Source organism: Ipomoea nil, unplaced genomic scaffold (genome assembly GCF_001879475.1).
Source record: "Ipomoea nil cultivar Tokyo-kokei standard unplaced genomic scaffold, Asagao_1.1 scaffold2167, whole genome shotgun sequence".
Lineage (NCBI taxonomy): Eukaryota > Viridiplantae > Streptophyta > Magnoliopsida > Solanales > Convolvulaceae > Ipomoea > Ipomoea nil.
In genome coordinates, this window is record NW_017618595.1 from 370751 (window position 1) to 398551 (window position 27801).

Below are 27801 nucleotides of genomic sequence, written 5' to 3' on the forward strand. Positions count from 1 at the left end.
ATTCCCAGAAATGCCTTCAAATATCCAGAATCATGGTTGCTTCCTCGTCTCAAATAACCTTAGCCCAGAATTCTTCGACTTTTTCTTGTTCTTTTTTAGAGCTTCTTGTATGCTACGCTGCTTCCATGGAGTTTCTTCCCCTCCCCCTTCAGGCAGTGAGGTAGTCCGGCGGAGAAGCAGAGTCGGAGTCGCAAACCAATCATCCAAGAGGCTGGTACGCGAGGAAGAAGGAAGCAAATAACTTACCCCTTTTTTTAAAGTTAAATTTACCATTTTGCCCCCACTTATAATTAATTTAAAATGGGTAAAGTTTTTCCGGCGAATTTTCGCCGGTGATTTGGCCGGGAGGACCAAATGTGCTAAAAATTGCACAGTTACAGGACTAAATCTGTTAGTTTTAAAAGTCACGAACTGAAATTACCACCTCCCCTATAGTCATAGGACCAAAAGTGTAATTTTCTCTTTTATGATGGATGCCAGACTTTTACTTTATTTCTAGTTTTACCCCCTTTAGCCTATGCAATCACCACGGAGTGGTGGTTGTGGCGGTGACATTCCCACTAGTATTCTTTTTAGTATTATTTCCGCTGCTTAGTTTTTAATAATGTTCGGATTAGAGTTGTTATTAAAAGATATAAAAGTGGGGTGTTACACCGACCGCTGAGCCTAGTCGCCCATCCGGGTCCTCAGCGGGAACTCAGTCGGGGACACGCCGACTACTAAGCCTAGTTGCCCATCCGGGTCCTCAGTGGGAACCTACTCGGGGACACGCCGACTACTAAGACTGGTCACCCACCCGAGTCCACTGAGTGAACCCAGCTGAGGACGCGCTGTCTAATGAGATTGGTCGCTTACCTGAGCCAGCCAGCTCCTGTGCGGACAGGGCCGGTTCTGAGCATGTCTAACATATGCGACCGTACAGCGCCCCCAATTTTTGGGGGCCCCATATTTAAAAAAAAAATTATATGTAAATATAGTGTACATGATTTCAGGCTAAGTGAAGAGAGATTGAGCCAATTTGTGATAGGGTGAAATTAAGCCTAATTGCAATTACTTTAAAAACCCCAAAATGAAGTACATATATATCTCTGTGTGTGTATGTGTATGTATATATATATATATATATATATATATATATATATATATATATATATATATATATATATATATATATATATATATATATATATATATATATATTTTCTAATCCCTTGATTCTCTTCCCTACTTTTGGTGGTTCCGAATTCCTAAATCTCGATTGACAAGTACCATTGTTAATTAAGAATGGCAATTCAGAATTCAAAATCTCAAATAACAATTAGCATCTTCGACCAGGACCTTCTGCTAATTAGCAATCATACGAGTTTAAATGACCTCCAACGGTCCTCTATGTTTTAAAAAATATCTTAAAAAAATTCGAGTTTAAAATTACCACGAGACGTTCTAAAAGGACCACATGTGGTTATTTTTTAAAACATGGAGGACCATTGGAGGTCATTTAAAACTCTGATGACCACAGTTGGTAAATCGCTAATACTCGGAGGACCATTGGAGGTATTTACTCTTTAATGTCCATTGAAAATGAGCTTTTAAAAGAAGTTGATATCAAAAGTTTGGTGGATGATTTTGCATCTAAATGTGCACGGTGCATGTCACTTTTTAAATGAAATTTTAGATATATTTTTATATAATATTTATATTTTGATACAACTTTTTGAACAACTATATTTATATATAGAAATTACTTAAAAAAAAAAAAAAAAAAAAAAAAAAAAAAAAAAAAAAAAAAAACCTCATATTAGATATTGCACAGGGCCTCAATTTTTATTGGAACGGCCCTGGCGTGCAGCCGTGCGGGTACTCGTTCGTCTGCTGGCTTGGTCGCCCGTGTGCTTCACGTGGCAAGTGGGAAACGCGAGCGGAGTCCTTCGTGCTAAATCACTAATGGCCCGTTTGGTTCACGGAATAGGCCGGGAATTGCATAACATTCCCAGTAATAGGCCTATTCCTTTGTTTGGTAACCATTTCTATTACCAGGAATAATATTCCTGGTAATAGCCTATTACCTCAAATAAGATAATAGCTATTACTTGGGCCCCCCCTGGTATTAGCCTGTTACTGAACGCTCAGGAATAGATTTTAGAATCTATTTCCTTTTTTACCCCTTTCTTTAACCTAATGTTTTTATCATATATATAAATTTATCCTATTTCACCACCGCCATCGCCACCACCACCATCACCGCCGCTGCCGCCGCCACAACCACCACCACTACCACCCCAGCACCACCGCCGCCACCACCACCGCCGCCGCCACCAGAACCACCACCCAGCAGCAACACCGCCACCACCACCACCACCGCCGCCGCCACAACCGTCGCCGCCCCCACCACCACCGTCACCACCACCACCGTCGCCCCCACCATTGCCACCGCCACCACCACCACTACCACCCCAGCACCACCACCACTGCCACCACCACCACCATCACCACGACCGGCACCACCATCGCCACCACCACCACCACCACCGCCACCACTACCACCACCATCGCCACCATCACATATTTTTATAAGGGTATTTATGTCTTTTAAAACATATTTCATTTCTATTCCTTAAATCAACCAAACACTGTAATATAATTCCTAAAGTCTATTCCTTCCGCGAACCAAACAATAGAATACAATTCCTATTCTATTCCTTACATATTCCATTCCTTATGGAATAACATTCCTATTGTCTCAAAATTCATTCTGTGAACCAAACATGCTGTAAGTGTTATGCCGCACTCGAACTTGACAGCCTTGCCGCACGCTCTAGACCTAGTGCCTGATTTGGGGTATCTATCATTATATTTAGGGGTTTGTAAAAGATTTTGGTCAACATAAAAACTTACGTACTTAAGATGAACTCCAATATAATTACCATATACTATATCCCACAAAAAATATATATATCATAATCACATCCACATTTTATAAAAATATTTATATGCCACGTAAAATCATTCATAATTTTTATTTTTTTAGAAAAATAAATATTTGGGATAAATAATTTTGGTGAACATAAACACATACCTAAAGAACGAAAATCCCGAACCACCTAGAGTTGTTTCGCTATTTCTCTATTTCTCTATTTCTCTATTTCTCTATTTCTCTATTTCATCCATCCTACTCTCATGTATACTTCTTCTTCCTCTCCTGCTTGCCGATTTTGCTTCCGTTTCTAAGAAAGGAGGGAAGAATCAGCCCCTTTATATTCCCATCAAACAATAGGGACATAATTCCCTTTTTTTATGAAACAGGACATAATTCCCTTTAGTTATGGTGTATGGGCAGCTAGCCACCATACCCAAAATAATATATTTTTATTTATTTTATTCCTTCTTTGTTCCCCCAAAAAACGTAATTCCTTGCCTTCTCCTAATATATATTTAACATATAACCATGGGAGATAGAAAGACATAATGGACAAATTATTTACATATATATCTATATATCATACGTATAACATACATATATATAACATAGGTTGAACATATATAAAAGATATATATATGGCCAAGTTCCAGTGCAGCCAAGCATTAACCTGCTATCGGTGCGGTCGCACCATTACGTATGCAAACAGCACGCATCAATACTGTTAGGAAACACACAACAAAAGAATGCATCAATCACTACTGGAAATTATGAAATTTTCGACCACCTGAAAGTGATCTTAAATCAAGTCGAAAGCTTTGTTCCGACCATTTTTGATATCCGAAAAAACCTTTGTTGCTATTTCCGACCACTTTTTGGTATCAACTTAATTTAAGATCCCTTTTAGGTGGTCGGAAATTCCATAATTTTCAGTAGTGAATGCACCAAAAAACCCACCATTATGTATGTATTATGTGAGGTATAAGTGATAACGGCATGATCCAGTAGTCTCAAAATTGTGACTTATAAATTAAAAGGACTTCACTCATTGAAACAGTGACAGCATTCCCATTTCCCCTAAGCTAAAATCTTCTTTTGTTCTCAATTAACAAATTAGATGGCTTTGTCTTCTTCTTCTTCTTGTGTTCGTTTGTTTGCAACTGCCTCACTCTTGGTGATGCTCCTCATGGCCTCTGGTTTGCCCTCTCCCTTAGCTTTCTCCATTATTATTATTATATATTTCTTCTGGTCTTTTTAACATGATATGGCCATATGGGATGAATTATTAACGGATAGAAATAATTAAAATACCGACCTGTATTAATTAGTTCCAGATGAAAGTAAAACTTTAAAACCATACAGGCCCTTCTTCTTCTTGTTCTTGTTCTTGTTCTTGTTCTTCATTGATGATATGATGCATGTGAGTGTTTAATTCTAATTTTGCAGAGAGGGGAATAATGGCTGCGACTCCCACAAGATGCTGGAAAGTGGACAGGGTCAAGAAGTATTGTGGTGTTTTTCTTTCAAAGAATGGCAAATGCAATAGATTTTGCACGTCTAAGGGGTTCCACAGGGGAAAGTGCTACAATGAAGACCTCCTCGGCTTCGTCCGCTTCTGCGAATGCTTTAAGCGTTGCTAAATACCTTTTTTATATATATATATATATATATATATATATATATATATAATTATAATTATAATTATAATATTGCTTCCTTCAACTTCCGTGTTCGTTTTAATAAATAATAATAACGTGATCCATATATTGTAAAATTTTCCCTAATAATATATATTATATATTATATATTATATATTATATATTAGGGCCTTAATTAAGTGGTGCAAGTTGACTAGGCTTATTAAGTGGTCTGGTTGGACTTAATAACTAGTAGTTGTTAGTCAACCAAACTCTGTGCCTAATATAAACCTGGATTGATGGGATACAGGGTTATGGATTAGATAGCACATTCAGTTACGGTACTCAGACCGCTCAGTAGATACCAATACACCATCTATGGTTCTGAGTCAGGTCTGAGGCAAAACATGGCTGACGGTCTACCGTTAAGAGGCAACACAACAGGAACATCAACTATGGCTGGAGATCAACACGGCTACGCTTCCGCTATCATACGAGGTCAGGTTTCTCGTATACTATGGTTCATATAGTTAGACTATTGTATATCTAACATTTGGTATTAGAGCCTTTTATAATCTCTGTCTGGTTGATTATTATGCCTAAAATCAACAATTAATTTGTTTTATATACATTGAGTTTTGGTATATATTCTGTATATATTAATTCTTCGAAATATGCATATATCTATTTGGTTTTTGATATAATAATTTGTGTATATTTCGGAAGAATTATGTAAGGGACGTTGAAATTGTTTTTCAACCTTAAGCATTAATTTTGTTTTGTTTTTACAAAATTATTGAATCTAAAATTGCCTACTGTTTGCCTGAATTTTTGGATTTATTATCCGTTTTAAGTCTCTGATTTATTGTTTCTCCGGGACTGCTACTGGGAAGTAATCGGCATCTACAGATAAAACAATATTAAGTTAATTTTCATATACATTCTATTTCTGTATATGATTTTGGACGGTTGAAAATTATTTCCAGCATTAATAAACACGATTTTAATTTCTTTTGGGTTTTGAGATTATATGTCGTGATTTTTGGAAATTAACATTGCTGGATTTATTATTTTCTGTTTTTCACCAAGAGGCCGGAGAAAACGGAACAGAGCTAGAATATGACTGCAATCTTCTGGTACTCTTAATTTCCTATTCAAATGCAATTACCTTTATTTTACCATATATTAATATTTGCCTAATTTAATAATTATATATATATATATATATATATATATATATATATATATATATATATATATATATATATATATATATATATATATATATATATATATATATATATATATATTAATTTTGGTAATGGTGATTATTTGGTTTAATATTGCCATATTAATATTACCTTAATTAATATTGTAAATTATTTTGGCAAATGGTAAATATATAGTAATTGCTTAATTTGAAATTTTAATGCCCTTTAGTTTCTATTTAATTTTGACATTAAATTCATAATTAAATTATCATTCAATTTGGAACAAATATTAAGTTTTAATTTGCTATTTGAATTTTAATTTAATGTTAAGGCGCATATTAAATTGCCTCAAGTGTTGCAATTTATTAAGAATTTAGGAGTTCATAATAATATATTAATATGCAAAAATCCAAGCATGCTTTGTATATTCATAAAATTATTTTATTATACATTTAGAAAAGCATATATATTAAGGTTGGATTTAGCATATTATTAACTCATAAATTCATTTTTAAATATCACTAAATTTTAGATCCTTAGGCCAATTTTATGCACTATGGCCTATTAAGGTAGTTTGTTGTGGTTTCCCCTTAATTTTGAACACATTTTAGTTTTATGTGTCTTTGGGACTTTAGAACCTATATTTGAACAATCTATTTTGGGTCCTATCTTGGGTCATTAAAGTATGGATCCTACCATTTTGATTGATATTTTAATAATAATTATAGCTCCTTATAACATGTTTATTAAGTTTTAATTATTACTAACTACCATATTTTGGTATTCATCGTTGGTAATAATATTAAGTTTTGGGTCTACTTCAGTATTAGACCATTTTCCATCCATGTTATAATTCACTTGGGTCATTGAGGTTTATGTGCCTAATTTGAGTGATTAAGTGCTATAATTATTGTTTTGGCTTGTTTAGAGACATTAAGGATTTAATTGTTATTTTGGCCATTAAGAACTATTACTATTGTTTAAGTTGATTAAATTTTTAATCTATCAATAGTTTTTTAGGGCCTTAATAATAATATTAAGTCTTTAATTTTATGGCAAAAGCAATATAGTTGGTATATTGTCTATATAATGGTAATTTGGTTATTACCTTAACTTCAGTCTCCCTAAGTATCATAATAGTCATGATTAATTATTATGTGGTAAAATTGAGATTAGTATTTGACATCCTTTAATTACAGTTTTACCACTTATTAAGCTAAATTCGGCATTATTAATTACTGTTATTAAGTTTAGGGGCTAATCTCATTTTATTACTTTTCATAATAATTATCATTTCATGGTAATCTGCTATATTTGGTACATTGGCATGATTACCACTTCATTTTACATGACTATTAATGTTGGTAATTAAGTCCTACCAATAAATTTTTTAACGTAACATTGGACGCTGCATCGAGTTTATTGACACCGATAGTGAAGATTGGGAGAATTCTGGAGTTTTTTCTTCCTCGTCATCATTGTTAGCGCAATGGGCAGATGCGGTTTGCATCATTAAGGTTAGCCATTAATTATCTTTTATGGTTATCATTGATAATTAGTGCTAAATTTATGGTTAATCGCTAATTTGGACTAGTCACATATTTTATCTTTAGAAAAATGGAAACATTTGAAGGCGCATTACCATAATTTAGTTTGTCGTTATTGTTAATGTTAATAGTGATTATAATGTTATTTATTGCTATTAATAATTAATTAATGATGATAACATTAATATTGTTATGGTATTCAGATATGTACCTTGAGCTGTTTCCATATAAATAAATGTGACAATATTCCAGTTAAGAAAATATTTTTCTTGACATTAATGTTTTTCGGATTTCAGATTTTATTAAGTTTTCAAAATTTCCGAAAACGTTTATAAATGTTAGCAGTTTTAACCATTGTTTTTTCATATTTAGTCTCCTACTTAATGTGATAATATTATTATGGCTATTTATTGCTATTTTGGTTATTTGCAATTTTGCCATTAATAATAATAATATTATCAACTGGTTATGGAGAGTGATTTTGAATCAATTTAGCAATCTTGGAAAAACATATTTTCTAGGCAATCGACTATTGCCATTAATTCCATAATTCATTTAGTTCTTTGAGTTATGATTGCCCATATTTGATCAAGTATGAATAAATGAATATTTTGTTTAAATTCATATTATTTAGTTGGTTCATACTCTTTAGATTGTTTTATGCATTCGATCATATTAAGTGCATAATATTAAGTTTAATTATGCAATTAGGGCTTATGAGATTTTAATTTACAAATGCTAGCATATCCTTTTGGTTTGATATTGTTTGAATTTGTAAATTCAGTTATTTCTCATAAATTTGATCTTTATGCATTAAAACATTTTTCCATGGGCTTACAGTTTAAAAAAATTTTAAAGTATATATTCAGTACATTATTATTCAAAATGTTGGGTATCTTTTGGTTTGGACTCATCGGTGTTTGAATATTAAGTTTATACTTTAAAATCTCATATTGTAAATTGCTTTAAGTTATGCAATTTATTTGGAGTATATGAGTTTAATGTTTAATTTTATGCATATTTGTCCTAAGCATAATATTATGTTTTAAATTATGCAATTTTATTATGCCTTTAGCAATGCATACTTTGAGATGGAATTATATTAGTTCCTATTTAAGTTGGACTTATGCATAAACTTTAGTTGCGGTAGTGCCTGAATTTAAGCACGTTTAGTCCGCTATTTTTAGTTCACCATTTAAGCTTTAATCATAGGTGAACCATACAGTTTACTGGTGTATACCCTACAGTTTTAGGTTCATACCCCCAAACAGTTATACATTAAGTATATATGAATCGGGGAGACATACTATTTTTAATGGCCATGACTTAAGAACATCTTGTGCCACTAGTCTCCTTAAATTGATACTCTATTTAAGGAATTGGTTTTCAGTGAGACTTAGTCTCTAACCACTTTTCCTTGGAGTATATTTAGATTCTCCCATCACAATCTGGTATAATCTGTTTGTCAAAATTTTAAGTATTCATTGCCAATGTGATTTTATTTCGGTTTATTAAAGAATAGCGAAAGCATCTTTAATTTACTGAAATATCTTGAGTTTTCAATCTTGGTTAATTAAGGAAATGCTACAGCATATTCAGCTACCTAAGATTATTAAGTTTTAATCACATAAAGTTTAGGCAAGAATTTGATAATTGTCTAGTGATCTTATAATTTTAATTTGGTTTGGGAGTAGCCACAGCATCCTTAATCTGTTAAAATTATATATTAAGCGGTTTATTTTGATCACATAAAGTTTTGGACATATCATTAGTGATTAATTGTATGTAATATGATGAAATTTAGCCCACAGGCAATTTCGTTATATTTGTATAATTAATCAGGATGAAATACTGGACTACGGTCATAATTTAGCCCACAGGCAATTATGTATCGGAATGTAGTTTAGTAGTTTTATCAGTGACGATAGAAATAAATCAATTTATTTACTTTATGGTTATTTGTAAATATTTTTCAATTCTATCATGAAGTTTAAATTTTATGATGTAAACTTTAGATCATATTTCTTAATTTGCCCACATGGATTAAGAAAAGGAACATGATCTCTTAAGTTTTTTTATCATAATGATAGTAATGAATCTTATTGACTAAAACTTTAGCCTACAGGCAAGTTTTATGTCATTTGATTCTTCAACTCATTTGATAATAGTTTCATCATAAATAAAATTTTTCAGTTGGATCTAATTGAGTAAAACTTCAGCCCACAGGCAAGTTTTATGTCACTAGATTCTTCTGGCTCTTTAGTAATTGTGAAAAATATTATCATAAGGGTTTCTTAATTGGATTTAATAGAATTAAAACTTTAGCCCACAGGCAAGTTTTATGTTAATAAATCCTTCGACCCATTAGATAATGATTTAATCACAATTTCTTAGAGTTATAAATTCAGTTCAATTATAATTCTAAGTTTCATGGTTTGCATTGGCAAAACATGTATTCAGTCACTTCCCAAAATTTAGCAACTTTTATTAATTAATCCACGAATCTTGCTCGGTTCTTCGGACTAACTGTAGTAAGTTACGTGATTTGACATACCTCTTGGATTCCAATAATGTTAAAATGTTAAAATGTTAAAATGTTAAAATGTTAAAATGTATCTTTTGAGCCAAATTCTAACTTGGTTTTGAAAGATGTATTTTGTTTTTTTTAGTATGCCCAACTATGGTGGGGAAATATATCTTCATTATTTAGTTGGACTTTAATTGGAACCAAAAATTGATTATTTAGTATGTCCAACTAATGGTGGGGAATTATGTCTTCATTTGTTAGTTGGTCAATAAATCAATTATGAGTATGTATGTTATTAAGTTTATTTTATTAATTTAGCTGAAGAATATTTTAATCAGTGGGAGTGATCATTTTGAAAAAAAGATCATTAAGATACTCCACTAAAGTTTATGGATTTAATTGTTGTATGTTAAACAATAAGTCCAAAATATTCAACAAGTATTAATCTTGTATTTGTTCATATAAATTCATAAGTTCAAATTATTGAACATTTTGTAGTGCAACATATTTATGAAAATGTTGTAACCAAGGAATTTATTAGAACAAAAGCATTTAACTTGTGGTGCATTGTAATTTAATAAATTCTTCAGTGATTAATAGAGTCTTTAGTTTCTTCAAAATTAATCCTGGACAATTTTGTGGGGCATATAAGTAAAACTCATTATGTTCAGTTCATTTAAAATGGACATTGAAGTTATTTGGGAAGTTATGGTGTATGATTAAGATTCCAAATTTATGGACTTAGACGTTTGGTTTATTGTCTAAGTTATTGGAATGCTTCTGTGACTTGACTATCTTTTGGCTATTTTTGATGAGTGGGAGTGACAGACGTGTCAACTCCAAGCTCTTAGCTGTTAGAGATAGTACTTAAAGTTAACTTATAAAGAAGTCATAGAATATAGTTAGCATTATGCTAACATTAAGAGATCTGTACTTAAGGCATGCTTATAAAGTTTTAGAGATCATACAGTGTACTCTTTTGTACAATTTGGATGTGTTTTCTCCTTCAGTTGTGCACATAACGTATTTTGAGAAACATCCCTTAAGGTACCGAGAATAAACATAGGGTTTGTTCATTAAGGACCTAAGTTGGAGAATTAAAATGCATGTGACCATAATGGATACTACTCTGATTAAATAGAGGACATGTCATTATGATTCGTGTGTTTTGTTCTTTGATGAAGGTTGTGCTAGTACTTGCACCAAGTGGGAGAATGTAAGATTTTCCCTAATAATATATATTATATATTATATATTATATATTATATATTATATATTATATATTATATATTATATATTAGGGCCTTAATTAAGTGGTGCAAGTTGACTAGGCTTATTAAGTGGTCTGGTTGGACTTAATAACTAGTAGTTGTTAGTCCACCAAACTCTGTGCCTAATATAAACCTGGATTGATGGGATACAGGGTTATGGATTAGATAGCACATTCAGTTATGGTACTCAGACCGCTCAGTAGATACCAATACACCATCTAGGGTTCTGAGTCAGGTCTGAGGCAAAACATGGCTGACGGTCTACCGTTAAGAGGCAACACAACAGGAACATCAACTATGGCTGGAGATCAACACGGCTACGCTTCCGCTATCATACGAGGTCAGGTTTCTCGTATACTATGGTTCATATAGTTAGACTATTGTATATCTAACATATATAGCTAAATGAAGGTCTGAAATTAAATAATAATAATCCAAACATGGAGTTTGTCTGCATGCATGCTTCGGTAGCTAGCAATGCAAGCTCCGATCCTCTGATGTTGTTTGGATTTGGTTCGTTGTTACTAATTACATCTGTATGTATTAACATGTTGTATGTTTCGTTTTCTTTGTCCGAAATTAATTATCCAATTTCTATATGTGTTTCTTAACCTACTGCCCACTGCAACAGTTCATTTTTTAGAAAACCATTCAATTTCTTCAAATACTCCGTACCACACTAGTTAATTACTACTCCTTCCGTCCAATTTTATGTGTCGGATTCAGTTAACACTGGAAATTATGAAATTTCCGACCACCTGAAAGTGATCTTAAATCAAGTCGAAAGCCTTTTTCCGACCACTTTTGGTATTCGGAAAAACTTTTGTTGCTATTTCCGACCACTTTTTGCTTTCGACTTGATTTAAGATCGCTTTCAGGTGGTCGGAAATTCCATAATTTCCAGTAGTGGATGCTTGACAAGAATTATTTTTAATTCAATTTTTCATAATATTAAATTTAGTATTAGTATACCAAATTTATATGTTTAAAAACTACACTAAAAGTACTATTAAATACAAAAAATCAAATATAAAAATATGTAAAAAAAATAGTAAAAAAAAAAAAAAAAAAGAAAAAAGAAGAAAGTGTTGGTTTGACTAATGAATAGTAAGTATGACCCATAAAATGGGACAGAGGGAGTACACATGAGAAAAAAAACAATTACTACAAAAAAAAAAAAGAATAATTTCTAAAAAATTGATTCACTTCTCTACGCGTGTGCTAAAAGTATTAGAGCATCAATTTTTCAAGATACAATATGGGTATATAGTAATTATTATTACTCCTTATATTATTAATAATTGTTATAATATTTTCAATTTATGATGAGAAGATTATATTTATATTAGAAAGATAAGTCTTGATAATGAATAAGTTTTATGTGAGACTCTCTCACCTTAAGACGTGTAATATTGTCATGGTTGCAATAGGCGCTAGGCGTTAGTCGGGCGGTAGACTAGCGCCTAGCGCCTAGACGGCCTAGGCGGGGCCTAAGCGGTCGCCTAGGCGGCTAACTGAAAAAATGAAAAACAGTGTACGTTTGTAGGTGCATATATGTCATATTATACATACATACATACACACATACATACATACACACATACATATATATATATATATATATATATATATATATATATATATATATATATATATATATATATATATATATATATATATATATATATATATATGAAAAGAATTGGCAAGGTCGAGTCGGCCGGGTTAACTCGGCTAACTCGACAGAAATTGACGAATTAACTCGGCGTAATCGGCCGAGTTAGGCGCTAGGCGGCCAAATTAGGCGCTAGGCGGGCGCCTAGGCGGCCGGTCTCCTAAGCGGGAGCCTAGGGAGGAAATCGCCACGGCCTAGGGGCGCCTAGCGCCTAGGCGCCGATTACTCGGTGCCTAGGCGGGATTTTTGCAACCCTGAATATTGTTAGTTACAATGTACTAATTTTTTATGAGTGCATATTTTATATTTTAATTAAAAGTATTACACATATTATGTGATACTGTCTCACAAAAGATTACTCTTTTGATAAATATGGTAAATGAATTCATATGTAATTATGTAAACCAATTTAATATTTAATATACTATACATTGACAAATTAAAACTTTAAGTGTAGAAGTGATTTTGTCTAGAAATTTTGATAATACAATATTTGTAGCAGAGTGTAGAACGAACTCCGCAAAGGTAACATAAAAATATGGACACAATTTAAAGGTGTTAGGAACATTGTATTAGGATTTTGATGATACCAATGTAATGTAGAAAAGTAGACCCCTAACCATTAGATGTTTTTGTTTCGCTACTTTCGTCCTAGACGAGAGTTGTCATAACTCTTTTGTAATTCGTGTTAAGCTAGACAAACACACGAAAATGAGTTATGACTATATGTTAGGATCTCCAAGGCGAAAGAAGACACGAGACATGAAGAACAACAACGAGAGTCAAGCAGGAGTTGTCAACAAACACGAAAGGACAGTGTTTGTAAAAGACGATCTTCATTAAACATTACTTCTCTTCAACAACGAGAAGAATGTTTCACCTGTCTGATTTGACAACATCCTAGGACAATAAGGACTTCATTTTATGGGACTCACTTTTCAAGAAGCATTAAATGAAGATGTACTATCTCTTGGAGCTAAAGGACAAAACCCTAATGCTTTCCATACCTTCAACGGCTACATGGTACAACCGCATTAATGAAGCATTTAATGCATGAAGCTCCCCGGTCCTTGTCCAATGGTTAAAAGGTTCGAAAATTTCATCTCCCTCCAACGGATGGATTTTCATCACCTATATAAACTTACCTTCATCAACTAAGAAGGTGCTGGTTCATTATCACTCGACTTACTCACTTACAAAAGCTCTTGAAACGTCTACGATTTACAAAAAGCTTTTGTGAACCAGTTTTTGAGGTGTTAAGTTACTTGGAGAATCACTTGTCTTACACCTCAAGGAAGTTTTGACATCAGTTTGAAGCTATCATATCTCAGAGTCAAGATCTGTTTGTTGGAGAATTCAAGAAATCATTTTCTACCAACCTCAACTCAGGAGAAGAAGTTGATAGAGGCGGAGTAAACTCGAGGAGTTGAAAAACCTACGAAGGCTGTCCGGCTTAGTGATCAAGGAAGTCTTTGTGTAATTGTACTAAGAGTGATAGTGCAATCCTTCCAACAGTTGTGGAAGAAGAGTGGAGTAGGCAACTTTGGCCGAACCACTATAAAATCTCGTGTCCTCCTTATCTCCTTACTTACGCTTTTTATTTTGCTCTCATATCATTTCCGAAAGTTTGTCTAATTACGTAAACTCGTGCAAAGTATTTTAAAACGAATTTATCTTATCCGCTGCGCCAAGACACCGAAAGGTGACGTTTAGGGCTTCTAACGAAAAGAGTCTATTCACCCCCCCTCTAGACTCTCATCTCATTCTATCGGGACCAACAAAAGGTATTATTATTATTATTTTTTTTTGAAAGGCAAACGCGGAAAGATATATCAATATAATGAATGAAGTCCAAAATATTGGGAGGAGTTACAGGCCACCACGTCCCAAGACCAGCATGTCAATTGGTGGCCTGAGCTAACTTATGAGCCAAAAGATTCACATGTGTTGATCCCGAGAGGGTGGTGAGAAGTCTAGAGGGAATAGAATAGGTAAGGAATAGAATAGGAATTGTATTATGTTGTTTGGTTCGCTAAAGGAATAGACATTGAGAACTGTATTCCAATGTTTGGTTGGTTAAGGAATAGGAATAGAATATATGTTCAAAAGACATAAATACCCTTGTACAAAAACTATTATTATTATTATTATTATTATTATTATTATTATTATTATTATTATTATTATTATTATTATTATTATTACAACAACTACTATATATCATCATCATCATCATCATCATCATCATCATCGTCATATCTAGTGATTAATACTCAAAACAAAATAGTCATATAAATAACAAACTTTTGTAAAGAACATTTAACAATATTCAAAAGAAGCATAACATATGTTATTTTTAACAAAATAGTACTCAAAACAATCCAATGCAAGTTACAATGTTCATAAAATGATTAATTGATAGCAAGGAATCTTCTGATCCATTGTAGTCTTCGATCAGGATCAAGACTGAGAAAGAAAGCTCCTTTATTAGGATGATCAGTGAGCTTAAACGAAACAAGGTCCATTTCATCATTTGTCAAACCATCAACCTCTTTTAATGCACATTCAAGCTTCTGAAACATATCCATATCACGATCATATTGAAGACCATCAGACAGATTCTTACCAACCTCTGACATTGTATTGCTTATTAGCTTCGCAGCATTAAGCATATTCTCATCACATATCTCAATAGCTTCATCATGGCTCCTCTTTCTCTTACTTGAATTGCTTCTTTTTCTACCATCATTTTGTGGCTCAGGTTGTGTACTCGTTAAATCAATATCATCCAAACCAACAAATGCACTATCTTCTGTGTCAGCTCTTATATCATTATGTTCTTCATCTTGTATTTCTTCAACTACGTCATCTGCTGTCTGAGCATCTTTTCCAGTTGCACGATCTTTAGAATATATTGCAGATAACTCATTATAAAACCTAAAGCTTCTTGTTCTAAAAGGGGCAGCTTCTTTGTGACTCTATAATAAACATAAATAAATTATTTGCATGTATACATTAATAAAAATAAATGAAAGTACAAAAAAAAAAAAAAGTAAATACCTACAATTAAGTATGACTCCCAAATTGCATCTTCAGCATACACCATGTGCTTTTGATCATTCCAACCGAACCCACTAGTGTTCTTACCTTGCACCATATCATGAATAATGCTCCATTCTTTTTTCAAAGTTTTAATTCTACTCTCAATATGTGACTTAGCTTTTATGGTATAATTTGGTATTTTGTTCAAAATCATTCTTTCAAGTTCTAATAAATAACTTGTCTTAAACCCTGTATCGGAATTAAATTTTCCTACAGTATGCATTTCAGTCAAACAGGACACTAATATAATGTCTTCTTCGGGTGTCCACTTTCTTTTTGTTTGCTTAACACTTTGAGATCCAATGGTTGCAGATGTAGGGGGAGAAGCCATTCTTAACTACAAATAAATTGAAATAATAAATTATTCATCAAACTCAAACACATTACATTGTTCATAAACCACATTACAAAAAAACACCAAATCACAAAATCAAACATCAATGAACATGTCCTTAATTTCTAGATGATATCCATTCATTGAACATGTCATTTGCTAATTCTGTCCTCCAATTATTCCAAACTTCTGAAGGCTCTATTTCTGTGACGTCATCATCTTCATGTATGGCGTTACTTTGTACGAATTCCTCTTCCATATGATCAACATTCATCTCATTTCTAATAAAATTATGCAGCAAACAACATGTAAGTATAATTCTGTTATGTATTCTAACAGGATAAAATGATGGGCTTCTAAGTATAGCACTATAGCCCATCTCATTTTCAATAATCCAAAACAGCGTTCTATGACATTACGAGCAGCTGCATGTTTCATATTAAAGAATTCTTGAGGAGTTGTTGGTTGATGACCTTGACGCCATTTATTTAAGTGGTACCTTTGACCTCTAAATGGTGCCAAAAATCCCTCACTATTAGCATATCCTCCGTCAACTAAGTAGTAACAACCTAGAAACATAAGTTTATAGTTTAATAAGAATGCATATTATATTACATGATAATTGGAATTTAATATTATAATGCTTACCATTAGGGACCTTAAGTGGATGTCTTCTAGATAATGCATCCCGAAGAACTCTACTGTCTGCTACAGATCCTTCCCATCCCGGAAGAACATACACAAATTGCATATTAGGTGTACATACACCTAATACATTTGTTGCAATTTCACCCTTGCGAGATCGATATCTAGGTTTATCTTCTGATGGCACTTGTATTCTAATGAAAGTTCCATCTAAAGCGCCTAGGCAATTCTAGAAATAATATCAAATATTATTAAATATATATTCACATTGTAATTAAACTTATAACTCAACTGTAGGGGATATGTTTAACTACCTTAAACCATTTCCATCAATGATCTGTAGAGGTAGCTGGAACTGGTTCAGAATCTTTGAATAAATGATTTCAGAGTTTCAAAACAGCATTCAATACTATATGAAAGTATCGACTAATAGTTTCTGTTAGGAACACTTGTATTAGGATTTTGATGATACCAATGTAGCCTAGAAAGTAGACCCCTAACCGTTATTATTTACAATCGCCGCTTTCGTCCTAGACGAAAGTTGCCATAACTCACATGTAATTCGTGTTAAGCTAGTCAAACACACGAAGACGAGTTATGCTTAGTTGTTAGGGTTATCAAGACGAAAGAAGACACGAAGCATGAAGCAACCGCAACGAGAGTTTATCAGGAGTTGTCGTTGAGCATGAAATGACAGTCTTATTTGTTAGTAATATTATATTTCACGTTTATTTGATATGTAATATTAGAGTTGAATTAGTCCTATAACTAATAGCTATTGACTAGGAGTAGTTAGATAGGATTCTAATCTCTGTTATTATCTTTGTAACTCCTCAGAATTTGAATCCACGTTAATCTGTTTTCACTCATCTGGTATCAGCAAGCTAGGTGAACCTTTTTTTCTCTCTCCCAAAATTATGTCGACAAACTCGAGTGAGCGAACGGTGACCGCAGGCACTCCGCCACCTTCCACCAACCCAAACACCCTCAATTCGGCTCACCACTTCATCTCAATGAAATTAACCACGAAAAACTTCCACTTCTGGCGTACCCAACTTGTACCATTCCTCCGTGGACAAGGCCTCCTGGGGTATGTCACCGGCGATACTCCTTGCCCACCCGCCACGCTTGAGTCTCCGGCGTCCGGTGAAGCTGCCTCCGGCGCCACAACAACCACCGCCACCCCGAACCCGGCTCACGGTCTATGGATACAGCAGGACCAGAGCATACTGTCTCTGCTCGTGTCGTCAATGGCGGACGAGGTACTCTATCTCGCCGTCGGCCGTACAACGTCGCATGAGGTGTGGTCTTCGATCACGGCGGCACTGGGCTCTTCGACTAGGGCGAGATGCCTCAATTTGCTGGCTCAATTCCAATCACTCAGGCAAGGCGACAGCACTCCCGCCGAGTATCTCGGCCGTGCGCAGCTGTTAGTGGAGGATCTAGCGTTGGCCGGCCGTCCGGTCTCGCTAGACGAACAGAACCTCTGGGTTTTCCGAGGTCTCCGGCCAGAATTCCGGTCGATGGCTTCATCCCTCGCGGCATCCGGCACACCGGTGTCGATTCCCCAGCTCTCGGACTATCTCCAAGCCCAGGAGTTTATTTGGGCGGATGAGTTCTCCACTGCCGGCGCGTCATCCGGCCACACGGCCTTGGTGGCTGGACGTGGTTACGGACAGAATCAGGCCGCAGGTGGCGGTCCTAGGAATGCCGGTTCCGGGCAGCAATGGCGAGGACGGGGCAGAGGCCGTGGCGGACAGGGCAGAGGCCGAGGCGACGGTGGTCCGAGATGCCAAATATGTCGCTCGCATGGCCACACCGCGCTGCACTGTTATAAACGGTACTCCGGCGCTCCGCAACCGCAGGCCCATGCGGCAGTTCCCGGTGATGAGACGGCAGTCGTGGCGGACGCGTGGTACCCGGACACCGGGGCGTCGTCACATGCTACGCCCGATCCAACGATGATGGCGCAATCAGATCCTTATTCCGGCAGTGACGTGCTCCGCGTGGGCAATGGATCAGGTTTGGGTATAACCAGTATTAGCCATGCATCATTAAACTCTGCGTCTAGAACTCTGAAATTAAATAACATTTTGCATGTCCCCCGTCTTTCATTACCGTTATTATCAGTTAATCGCTTCACACTTGATAATTCTGTTTATTTCGAATTTCACCATGATCATTTCGTTGTGAAGGACTGTCACACCAAGGCGGTGCTCCTTAGGGGTCCAACCACAGGGGGTTTGTACAAGTTACCCATGTCTCGGTCACATGTTGCGTTAATAACCGCTCGTGCGCCACCTGACGTTTGGCATCGCAGGCTTGGACATCCGCATGAACGTGCCCAGAATCGTGTCTTACAAAACTGCCCGGTCACTCAATCCAAGTCAAGTATACCGCGTTTGTGTTCGTCGTGTCAACTCGGGAAATCGTCTCGATTCCCGCTAGATAGAGTTTTTTCTAGTAGCAATAATGTACTCGACTTACTGTATACTGATATTTGGGGGCCGGCACCCGTTGTTTCTGCCGGGGGATTTAGATATTTTGTTCTATTTGTAGATGACCACACCCGTTTTTGCTGGTTTTACCCTTTGCGGTTAAAATCAGACATTTATAAAATATTTGAGTCTTTTCGTGTCATGGTAGAACGCCAATTCTCGCGTTCTATCAAGTCAATACAGTTTGACCTCGGCGGTGAGTATCGCCGTCTACACACAATCTTCGAGTCTCTTGGCATTGTGCATAGGCAGTCTTGTGCCTATACACATGAGCAAAACGGCCGAGTAGAGCGCCGGAATAGACACATTGTCGAAACCGGGCTAGCTCTACTCGCGCACAGCTCAGTCCCTATCAAACACTGGGATGCCGCGTTTGAAACAGCTTCCTATCTCATAAATTGCTTACCGTCATCTGCACTCAAAAATTATGTCAGTCCCTACGAGTCTGTTTACAACAAAACTCCACCATACACTTTTCTACGCGTGTTTGGGTGCAGATGTTACCCCTATCTACGGCCCTACAATCGCCATAAGATAGAGTATCGTTCTGCACCTTGTGTTTTTTTAGGATATCCTACGTCTTATAGGGGGTACCGATGCATGGACCCAGTAACTGGAAAGACCTTTATCTGTCGTCACGTCAGGTTTGACGAGAGTGTGTTTCCTTATGCTACAGGTTCTCGCGAGCAAAGTGGGGACACAAGCACTCAGAATGACGTACCTTGGGCATCCAGTCCCATAATCGCACAATCACAAGTTGAGCCGATTAATGAGCTACCGCTGGCAACCCAAGTGCCACCGCTAGCAATACAACATGAGCCAGAGAACACAGTGGCACCACGCCGCAAAACCAAAATTCGGGCTCGGGCCCCATCACAACCCCTTGTGATGCGACTCCGGCGCATGACACGAGGCACAAATGAGCCCTTTCACGCTCTAACTGCCTCTACTGATCCAACCTGTTATACTCAGGCCGTGGCACACCCGCAGTGGAGGGATGCTATGGATCAGGAATTTAATGCGCTTCTGCATAATAATACGTGGTGTCTCACACCGGCCAAGCCGGGGATGAACGTAGTAGGCTGTAAGTGGGTCTACCGCACCAAACGGAAGGCCGATGGGACCATAGAGCGTTACAAAGCTCGCTTGGTCGCAAAGGGGTTCAATCAAGTCGCTGGTGAGGACTTTTTTGAAACCTACAGTCCAGTTGTTAAACCCACGACGGTTCGCATATTACTTGCCCTTGCCATATCTCAAGGATGGACTATGCGCCAGCTGGATGTCCATAATGCCTTTCTAAATGGGCATCTAGCTGAAACGGTCTACATGCGCCAACCACCGGGTTATGAGGACCCAACGCACCCGGATTATGTTTGCCGTTTACAACGGTCTCTTTATGGGCTTAAACAGGCTCCCCGTGCCTGGTTTAAGCGGTTACATGACTTTCTTTTGACTACAGGTTTTGTGGCATCCAAAACCGACGTCTCCCTTTTCTACTACACACGAGGCACGTCTCGGGTCTATCTGCTCGTCTATGTAGACGACATAATCATGCTGGGCAACGACACCGAGCTATTACTCTCTCTACTTAATCAGCTTTCCACCACTTTCAAGATACGTGACTTGGGCACTCCCACCTTTTTCCTCGGCATTGAAACTATACCAGTGACAGATGGTGTTCTACTCTCCCAACGTCGTTACATGGCTGACATCTTGACTCGTGCGGGTATGACTGACTGCAAACCCTTGTCCACTCCGGCTGCTGTCACACAAGCTATTTCACCACCGACTGGCCCGTATGAAAATCCTACTCAGTACCGTCGGTTAGCTGGGGCTCTACAGTATCTGACTATCACGCGTCCGGATCTGTCGTATGCTGTTAATAGACTCTGTCAGTTCATGCACACCCCGACTGATGAGCATTGGGGTTTACTCAAACGAGTTCTACGGTATGTGAAAGGCACGCAGTCCTATGGTCTCAGGTTGTCTGCTTCGCCGTCCGCTGATATTCATGCTTACTCGGACTCCGACTGGGCTGGGTGTCCAGTAGATCGCAAGTCCACCAGTGGTTACGCCGTGTTCCTTGGTACGAACTTAATCTCTTGGGTCTCCCGTAAGCAACGAACGGTGGCTAGGTCTTCCACCGAGGCCGAGTACAAGGGGTTAGCCGACGTTGCAGCAAAAGTTACTTGGGTTGAATCTCTACTACGGGAACTTGGGCTACATTCTGGGAATCCAGCAACTTTGTGGTGTGATAATTTGGGTGCCACGTATATGTGCGCCAATCCGGTCTTTCATGCACGGACCAAGCACGTTGAGATTGACTACCATTTCGTACGGGACAAGGTGACTTCCGGTGATTTCCGAGTCAACTTCATTTTCACCAAGGATCAGTTAGCCGACGTCTTCACCAAACCACTGCCGTCTGCACGCTTTGCTACTCTCCGTGACAAGCTTAATGTTGTGTCTACACCACCTTCAGCTTGAGGGGGAGTGTTAGTAATATTATATTTCACGTTTATTTGATATGTAATATTAGAGTTGAATTAGTCCTATAACTAATAGCTATTGACTAGGAGTAGTTAGATAGGATTCTAATCTCTGTTATTATCTTTGTAACTCCTCAGAATTTGAATCCACGTTAATCTGTTTTCACTCATCTTATTGATGACAATCCTTCAAGACATTCCTTCTCATCAATAGCAAGAAGAATGTCTCCACTGTCTGACTTGACAACATCCTAGGAACAAAAGGACCTCAACTTGTGGGACACGCATATCAAGGAGCATTAAATGAAGATGTACTATTTCCTGAAGCTAAAGGACAAAACCCTAAGGCTCTCCATGCTTTCAACGGCTACAAGGTACAACCTCATTAATGGAGCATTTAATGCGGGAAGCTCCCCGGTCCTTACCCACTGGACAATAGGTTTAAAAATTAATCTCCCTCCAACGGATGAATTTTTCCTCACCTATATAAACCCACCTTCACCAACTAAGAAGGTGCTGGTTCTCATCACTCGATCTATCTATAAGCAAAAGCTCTTAAACGCTCTCAGCTCTCTCAAGCTTTTGTGAACCAGTGTTAAGGTGCAAAGATACTTGAAGAAGTTCATTGATACTCATCTTAACACCTTAAAGAAGTCTTGCAACTTATACGAAGCAATCATCCTCATCAGTCAAGACTTCATCACGTTGGAGAAATCAGAAATCATTTTCTATCAACCTCAACTCTGAAGAAGACGTTGATAGAGGCGGAGTAAACTCGCGGAGTTGAAAAACCTATGAAGGCTGTCCGGCTTAGTGATCAAGGAAGTCTTTGTGTAATTGTACTAACGAGTGATAGTGCAATCCTTCCATAAGTTGTGGAAGAAGAGTGGAGTAGGCAAAGTTGTTCGAACCACTATAAAAACTCTCATCTCCTTATCTTCTCATTTACTTTACTTATTTCCTGCATCATATCATATCTCATGAAAGTTTCCTAATAACGACAACTCGTGCAAAGCTTGTAAACGAACTTAACATTTCTGCTGCGCCAAAACACCGAAAGGTTTTTTTTCGGCAAAACACGAAAAGAGTCTATTCACCCCCCCCCCCCCCCTCTAGACTCTCGCTATAACTCTACCCGGACCAACAGTTTCCCCCGACCTTTGAAAATTATTTTGAATGATTCTATTTTTTATGTGATGAGCAATAATATGTAAAAATATTGCTACTTGGTTCATCAACAAGCATATTTCTTGTTGGCCTTAACCCTCCTATAGTTTGTAACATTGCACACAACTTCACAAAAGCATGTCGATTCATCCTAAGTTGAGATATGCATTTTTCATCACACGAATACACAGTTCGTAACATATATTCTCGAGACCCTAAAGTATTTATAATATAAGATTTCACTCGTTTTTTATTAGAACACAAAATTGTCAAGGTTGACATCATCATGATAAACAATAAACTCACAGAAGCACACATATCCAACCATACACGCAATACAGCTACACATCTTTTCCTTCTTTCAGTACGAGTTATTAAACGCAATCGAGCCATAACTGCAAATTTAATTTAAAACTTACAATAACTTATACAGATTATAATAACACTACGGTAAAAAAAAAAAACAATAACATTGCTATGACAAAAAACAAAACCAAATAAACAATAACACTTTTCAGCAAAAAAAAAAAAAAAAAAAAAAAAAAACAATAAACAATAAACTAAACTAAAAACAAAAAAAAATAAAAAAATAAAAAAACTAAGTCAAGGACCCATCCATTTTCAATTCCTGAGTAAGTATTACAATTCCTAACTAAGTATTACAATTCAATTTAAGATAAAAAAAATTCAATCTTTTCTTTCATTTTCACCAATTTCTATGTTAAAGATTATCTGTGTGTCAACCTTAATCTTAACTAAATAAACTTTGATTGATATTAGATGGGTAAATTATTAGATGAACATATCATTATCTGGTACTCACACTAAGTCTATCATTATACAATCAAACTAATTAAGCTGACTCTTTGAGTCGATGACTGCTAACGGAATTCCTCACTTTGGACCTAGAGTCTTTTGTCACTCTATATGAATTTTGTGATAATTACATTAATGATATAATAAACTAAACTAATTATTAAAAAAAAATTAAACAAAACTGCTGCGGCTGCGGAACCCTCCGCGCCGCAGCAGTATATATGTAACATATATACTGCTGCGGCGCGGAGGGTTCCACAGCCGCAGCAGTGTGTATATATATATATATATATATATATATATATATATATATATATATATATATACATATATATATATATATATATATATATATATATATATATATATATTACTGCTGCGGCGAGATATATATATATAATTATATATATATAATTAAATATTTAATTGGTAAAAAATAAAATTCTGAAAATTTACCTTTGTTTGATGCTTTAATTTGATGTGGCAGAAAGAATTGCTTGACTTTGATGTTGATGATGTTTTAATTTGATGTGGGAGGAAAAATTGCTTGACTTTGATGTTGATGATGAAGGAATCGGGGAAGGGTAGAATGATACGTAGGGAGAGAACTTCGAGAAAGATAAGGTTAAAATTGAAAAAAAAATATTCTATTCCTGAGGACTCAGGAATAAGTTAATACCAGGGGGGCCCTGGTAATAGCTATTGCCTCATCTGAGGTAATAGGCTATTACTAGGAACATTATTCCTAGTAATAGAAATTGTTACCAAACAGAAGAATAGGTCTGTTACTGGGAATGCTATGCCATTTCCAGCCTATTCCGTGAACCAAACGGGCCATGATAATTTCAACTCTAAGTAAAAAGCATTAACAATTAAACAACTTAGAGTGTGCACAGCGGAATAGTTAACCGTAAAGTGTTATGCTTGAATGTGCGGTCCTCAAAGAGAGATTCTAAACATGCAGCACGTTAGAATGACTTGATATGGCTCAAGGATGATGTATGCAAAGTTTGGCTCGTATGCAAATGTGAGAACTAACAAACCCAGATAGTTAAAGATATGCGATCGATAAATGGTAACGGGTTAGTTCGTAGTTAATGAAAGCATGCAGATAATAAATGAGATGTAAGTAAAGTAGAGAGAGAGAGAGAGATTTAGAGTGGTTCAGAGATGGTGTAATTCTCCTACTCCACTTTCTTCTTTAACATCCAAAGGAGAGATCCATTATCTTCGTTCACCCAGATACAATAGTGAATCAGTGTCCACCGACACTTACTCGAGTGCTTCGTGTTAGAAATAATTATTTCCTAACAATGATTTATATAATAAAGGTTGTAATTCCATAAGGTACTCACGTTGATGATCAGTGATGTGTAAAGGCGGAATTACTGGGTGAAATTCCCTCCCTCTCATTCTGTTAAAATTTAAGTTTATAAGGGATAAAAGATGTATAATGGATAAGGTTATGGGTTCAACAATCCTAAAGGGATTTCTATTCCTAAAGGAGGTCACATTCCTAAAGGGATTTCTATTCCTAAAGGAGGTTCCCCATTCCTCTTGAAAGAGGCTTTCTCATCACACAAGAAGCTCATAATTACTAAAGCAAGTCAGACATGTATCAGTACACTCAGCCACAAGAAGCTCATAATTACTTGATTTAATACATACAGATATCTGTGGTCTCTTTTTAGGATGTTCTGTCTTAGGGCGGTGATAAATACTTTGTTACCTTTATTGATGATCATTCTGGGTACTATTACATCTATTTACTGCGTGAAAGATCTCAGTCTGTGGATGTCCTAGAGACATTCATATTGAAGTTGAGAGTCAGCTAAATAGAAAGGTAAAGACAATTAGATCATATAAAGGTGATGAGTATTAATATGGGAAAACATCAAAAGTTGGGCAAATTCCTAACCCATTTATAGAAATTCCTAATCATAAGTACGAGGATTGTTGAGTCTGGTGATGCTCGCTTCATTTAAAATGGCGAAGTCAGTGGGAGTGTGGGAGCTCGTAATGTTGAGATTAAGGAGTCATTGATGGTTCCAGATTCATCAAGTGATCCTTTTTCCTGTTGTTGTTCCTATTGCTGCAATGCAGTGTAGCCTTATGGAAATACTTTGGAAACAACAGCAACTAGATGCTCAAATTCCACATGAGGAAGCTATGGTAAATGAAGATGAGGTTGAAACTCAAGATGATGATCAAGTGAAATCTCAGCAGGAAGTGGCATTAAGGAGATCTACTAGATAGAAAAGATCAGCCATTCCTGATGACTGTATTGTTTATTATGCACTTGAGCATTGATAATTATCCAGTCTCATTTAACCAAGCCATACAGGATAATAATTCTCCTTGAGAATTATTTTGGTTTTGGTGGCTCATTCTGTTATTGAGCTCCACCAAATGGTTGCTAAAATTGCCTTTTTTTTTGAATGGTAAATTAAAAGAGGAAGTATACATGGATTAGCCGCAAGGCTTCATGGCCACAGGAAAGGAAAATCTGGTATGTAGATTGAAGATGTCGATCTATGGATTAAAACATGCTTCTAGACAATGGTACTTGAAATTGTCATTTGGTTTTGTAGAGATCACTGTTGATCGGTGTATCCACATAAAGGTTTAATGGAAGCAAGTTTGTAATCCTAGTATTACATATTGACGACATTCTTCTTGCTGCTAATAATAAAAGGGATGTTGCGTGATGTTAAGGAATATCTTTCTAAGAACTTTGAAATGAAGGATATGGGTGAGACTTCATATGTGATTGGAATAAGAAATATTCTGTGATAGATCACATGGGATTTTAGGTTTATCCTAGAAGACTCACATTAACAAAATTTTAGAAAGATATAAACTGTAAAACTGCAAAAGAGGGTCCTGTGATACTTACAAGGCACTAAGGACCACATGATCACCTATAAAAGGAACAAATAACCTGGAGGTTATAGGTTATTCGGATTCAGACTATGCCGGATGTTTGGATACCCGAAAATCCACATTCGAATATATTTTTTCCACTTGCTCATGGAGCAATATCTTGGATGAGTGTGAAGGAGCCTGTCATTGCTACTTTCACTATAAAGGCAGAATTTGTAGCATGCTTTGAGGCTACAATTCAATAATCATGGCTGCGTAATTTCATTTATGGTTTGGGCATTGTCGACACTATAGCCAAACCATTGAGGATTCATTATGATAATACAGCAGCTATGTTCTTCTCAAAGAACGACAGATATACTAGTGGTGCCAAGCACATGAATTTGAAATTTCTGTCTGTTAAGGAGAAGGTTCAAAATCAAAAGAGTATCAATAGTGCATATTGGCACCGATTTTATGATCACGGATCCGTTGACTAAGGGATTGGCGCCCACGACCTTCATTGGCCATGTTGGAAGGATGGGCATACTGGTAAAGTCCTTGTATAACGGTTAACTCTGCCATACATGTATGGATTTATGTTTGATAGCACATCAGGTTGATGATACTCTTAGATATCTATTCAGGTTTTGATTTTGTTATGGTTGATGTTGATCACTTATTTATGCATAATTCATAAGTGATAACAATGGTCTTGTTTAAGACATAAGGAATAAGGTACTTTCGGATTTTACCTTATTATTATGGTTCGAATTCTTATTAACTGTGATACATGGAAGGGAGCGGGACGCTATGTCAGGCCTGTAACCTCCATGATTCGGTTAATAAAGTTCGATAAGGTGGTGACTTTTACAATTTCATATTAAGAGAGCTCAAATTAAGGATTGAAAATTGTAAAGTCACGCATATATGAATCAAGTGGGAGATTGTTAGAAATAATTTATTCCTAACGTTGATTCATATAATTAAGATGTCATGCTCATATGAATCAGTGGGAGACTGTTAGAAATAATTATTTCCTAACAATGATTTATATAATAAAGGTTGTAATTCCATAAGGTACTCACGTTGATGATCAGTGA